The sequence below is a fragment of the Oryzias latipes genome, chromosome 15 (genome assembly GCF_053564925.1).
Source record: "Oryzias latipes strain Hd-rR chromosome 15, Olatipes_Hd-rR_3.1".
In the NCBI taxonomy this organism is placed as follows: Eukaryota; Metazoa; Chordata; class Actinopteri; order Beloniformes; family Adrianichthyidae; genus Oryzias; species Oryzias latipes.
Genome location: NC_136251.1, coordinates 3607390 through 3612399, shown reverse-complemented (window position 1 = coordinate 3612399; position 5010 = coordinate 3607390).

The window sequence follows — 5010 nt, the reverse complement described above, 5'->3', positions numbered from 1 at the left end:
TGATGTGTAGACGTGGCCGTTCCGCTGTGATAAAAGAAGAAATATTATGGAGCCCTTTCTGAAAAAGTTAAAGTCTCAGTTCCACCTCTGAACGTGGGAGGGGCAGTCACAGAAAACCTTAGTTGGGTTAACTCAAACCAAACTAATCAAAGCCTACGAAGGTTGTTCTCTTTTATTTATGTTTAAGAGAAGCTACAAAAGATTGCTCATGTTGACGTCTTCTGTTTTTACTGATGATCATTCTTCCGTTTCTAAAACAACAATTCTCATCATTCAAGATATAAGACATGTAACTAAATGTATATTTATCAGTTTCAAGCTCTTTAAACATCTGCTAACACAAGTTTTAACCATAGAAAGATAATCTGCTGAATGTCAGAAACCTGTCTTCACTAAAACATTAGAGAGACTGTTCAATTTTTTCATGTGTTAGCTTTCTTTAGATTCACTTTTATGTTACTGAAACTATTTGCTCTATGGCTTATGGATAATTTATCTGCAGTTGCACAGGTGGACCATCAGAACAAAAACTCAAGTCTGGACCAAACAGCCCAGCGGGAATGTGCCCTAAAAAACCTCAGATCCTTTGTGCTGTTTTTAATCTTTGCTGCTGCTTTCCTCACCCTCTTTACCTGTCTAATTTGAATCCGTTTGTAATACATGTACAGAAGTAGGAATTCCAAAAAGGAGCATTACTGCTTTTCCAAAAATATACTTTATTACACACATTTTGTAAACGGCGTGCATTTATGACCTGTAAACCCACTTCTATCCAGGACAGAGGTACTCATGACACAGAACATACAGCATAACAATTATTGACATGCTTTTTGTTTGTACAAGAAACCAGTGAAGTGTTTTGCTACTCCGCTTGGGAAGCAGGGAAATGAGTCAGTCCTCCCTGCCCTTGTTAGCATGCAGCCCAGTCCTTAACTCTTCCACCAAGTAGTCAGACTGGCAGGTATGTTTGATTTCTCCGTTGTCTGGTCTTGAAGGTAAAGTTGCTACACATCAGCGGTTTTAGCCGCTGTCCATGGCTCTGAGGGAGTCTGTGTGAGCAGCTCAGAGGCAGGAAAAACTCATCGGTAACAACAATATGTGCTGATTTAGAATATGAACAGCATACATTTCAAGGTACAACACTTGATCATCTAAAATTGTGTACATTTATGTTACTGTGCAGCACATTTTGCGGACATACTGTACTATTGTGGATCTCTAATCAGGCTTTTACCTAATCATCAAACTTTTGCTCAGACACTGCTAACAGTAACAACAACATTGACTTTAGTTAACAATTTCTACTAAAAATTAATTAAATGAGAGTTCACGGACTTTGTTTCTCTGGTTGGTAGTGTTTAGTTAGAAATATCACTGCATATGTCTACACCTAACAACAAACTATGACACCAACAGTGAATCGGGATGAGCTTAGGCTAGTAACCTGTACGATATCAGGTCCATCCATTACTAATCAGGTGAGAAGCTACAGCTAATGGACAATCGCTACTTTCAAGCTCAGTACTCTAGTGGCAGTGTCCACCCTGAGACTCTGATGTTGTGGGTTCAAATCCATTGTTCGGTATACCAAAGACTAAACTTGGAAACCAGTACCACCCTGCTTAATGCTCAATAAACTGGAGGTGGTGGTGGTGGTGGGGGGGTGTTGATCCACTAAACGTGCCCCAATGCAGCTGTCACCCCCCACCCCCCAACCCCCAAAACAACATCCACCACCACCCCAGGAACTGGTTCAATGCAGAGACTAATATTACACACCAAGTTCAGGCAAGTCGTTAACTTTAAAAACTAGCATACACATGTATTGGTATTGTAGTTGTAGAGGAGCGTGGCTCCAAGTACTTGATAAAAGTTCAAAATGCCACGATTGGAGACAGTTGATCGGTTTGAATTGACATTTGAAATAAAATCAGCTATGAAAACTAGCCTAAATAATTCCTACTGTTGTTACAAATGTCAAACATGTGACCACATGTGGTGGTGGTCATTTTCTTTGAGATGTACTTAAGCTCAGTATTGGGTTTTATTCTGCACACTCATAGACTGAGATAACCGAAAACTCAGAAGCTCCTTTCATCAGAAGTGGCCTGATAGTTTTACCCTTAAACCCTTCAGGCCATATGGCGCTAATTCACAGCATAACCTTTAAATACAGGGCTCCACTTGTATTATCATTGCCTTGAACAGAAAAAACACTGAGGAATATTTTTTGCATAATAGAAAATAAGGTTAGGCATGAAGGGGTTAAATAAAAGAAGGAAACAGGAAATTATTACAGATGTTGAAGATGGTTGAAGGGAGGAACGTCTATGGATTTGACAAATACACATAGAATTCTTGATCTTGTTGTGCTTTAAAAATCGAATCCAGTGGTATTCAAATCCAGGCTACCTGCTGCTTATTACGGAGATCGCATGTGTTCCCCAAATGAACAATTGCAATGAAAAGGTTATTGGAAAAGGAGCAGGACAGCAGCTCCCCAGGCCAAGACGTAGACAGCCATAATTTAATTCTAACTGAGTCACTGTCCTGCTTGTCCTGCAATTTGCAACAGCACATACTGCCCTACTTCAGCGCCTCATCCCATGGCCAAATGAGATTAAAAAAATGATTCTAGTTTTAAAGAGCAAGGAAGAAGTTTGATAATCAATTCATTACTTAAAAAAGCTTCACTTTAATCAAACCATGCTTTGTTTGCTTTCAAAGTTAGGTGGGCACACACAGTGACACTCTGACTATGAGCTGTGATGCATCACAAAACACTGATGTTTCATTTTGAGAGAAAAATAAGAGGAAGTATTGTTTTCTTTTAACTATGTGTCTCAGTGGTCTCGAACGTGGTCTGCTGCTCATATTGAGCTGATTATTTTTTTAAATTCACTCCTGATGTGGCATTCATCATTCATTCATATTCTTAACCGTTTATTCCCTTTCGGGGTCACGGGGCTGCCGGAGCCTATCCCGGCCACTTGGGCGAAGGCAGGGGACGCCCTGGACAGGTCGCCAGTCTGTCGCAGGGTAGAACATCCACAGTCACACACCCATTCACTCTCCTGATGTGGCATTTGTAGTTAAATTAGAAAGACATAAGATAGTTCCCTGTTTGATTTTCTGGGAATCAAAAGTTGTCCTACTTTGACCGCAACATGACAGACATTTCTGGTTTTTCTCATTAATTGTTGTTGGAGTGTGCTATCCTAGGCACCTTAACATTGGGAGTTGGGTCATCTAGACCCACTAGACAGTGCTCTGAACCTTTTTTCTTCAATGATTTGTGATCTTCACTGGTGTCCATGGATTACATGAAATCTTTCCACCTTTATCCACCTTTGTCATGGTAGGGAGAACACGTCAATGCAAGGGTGGGGTCATAGTATAGCACAAGGGTTAAATAGTTTGTTTCAGCTGACAAAAGTGCACACTTGGACTTGCTGAAAATACAACAGTCTACCACAGTATTGGGTATAAACCACCAAAAGATCTCACACCAAATTAGATTGTGGACTGTGTGCATTTCCAAATGGTTTAAGTGCTGCATGTGACCTAGGACTGCATCGTGTCCAGTCCAAGGATGGGAGACCAGCCTTTAGAGTGTGCATTTAATCTGGGTAACATCATTTTAAAATTTGTGTTGCGCTACACAAATTACCTGGTGGAAGTGTCAGTTTACCAAACTTGTTTGAATTCCACTGCATAGAAAACAGACACAGCACATAAAGAGATGTGTTCCACATGACAGTGTTTTGATTAATACCCAGTAACAATAAACAAACATGCACGACAAATTTCAAGTAAAAAGACATTTCAACAATCACTGCTATTGTAGCTTATGCCAAAGTGCTAATATTTGGGACATTATTCAGCTTAAATATTGCTAGTGAAGACTTGTGCGTGTGATGGAAACACCCATTGCTTTTACACATGGCTCATTAACAAGGCCACTCTTGTGCTGTTGGTGTTTATTGTTGCGTTATTTTATCGCCACAGTGACTTACTATAAAATCAGTATTAGGCTGAGATCTTTAAGTGTGTGTTGTGTGTGTGCTGCTTGTAAAGCCTTCTGCTTGTTTCTGTGGATCCCCAGCTGTCACTTCATAAATATGTTTTCCAGGGCTGGAGGCAGCAGGAGAATGGTGCTTCTAAATCAACTTGACTAAAACCTGAATGCTTTGACCCACTCCAGTATGTGCAGGAAACAACACACTGAAAATTCTAAATTCTAAGACCGCCTTTGACGCGCAAAGATGAATGAGCCTGCTGCCAAAAACAATACTGAAACAGCATTGGGAAGCAATGCATTCTCTGCAGGCGCCATTATGGGCCTCAACGAAGAAGGCTAGGACGACATGAAAGGCTGGATCCATAGTGGTACTTGAAAATACCGGCTAGACCTAAACTAACTGATGTAAAGGGTTGCAGTTTTTTGGCAGCTCTCCTTTTTCCCCCTACTGAGATTTAAGGGCAAACTCTGTTAAGCTGAATGGAGATAGAAGCCACCAAGCCATCAATGATGGGAGAAGAATATCAAAGAAATTCTCACACACCAGGAGAGAATATCCAGCAAAGAAATATTTACATGTTTTCCACCGGATAAACCTCTTCTGCCATTACAGCTCTTTTTCATCCAGAAACTAATCAAACATCTCTAGCCTCTACAACAAATAAGAAAAAGAAAAGAACTTACATGAGCTTTTCTTTATGCTTAGGGGTTGTTAAACATCCAGTGTGATACTGGATGACATTAACATGAACCTTTGAGGAGAAACAACACCTAGAGATTTATTCTAGTCAACTTTATCCAACCCCTGACAACAGCCACATTGCTGCCCAAGCAACAACTTCACGATGCAGTCCTAAAACAGATCAAGGATCTTATGACCAATGCTGTCTTGTCTCCGTTACCTGATTTAACCGACAGTATGGCATCTGTTTTGGCTCGGGATGAGTGTGACGTCATGTGCAGGAGCTGTGTTTGTCTGAGGTTTACAG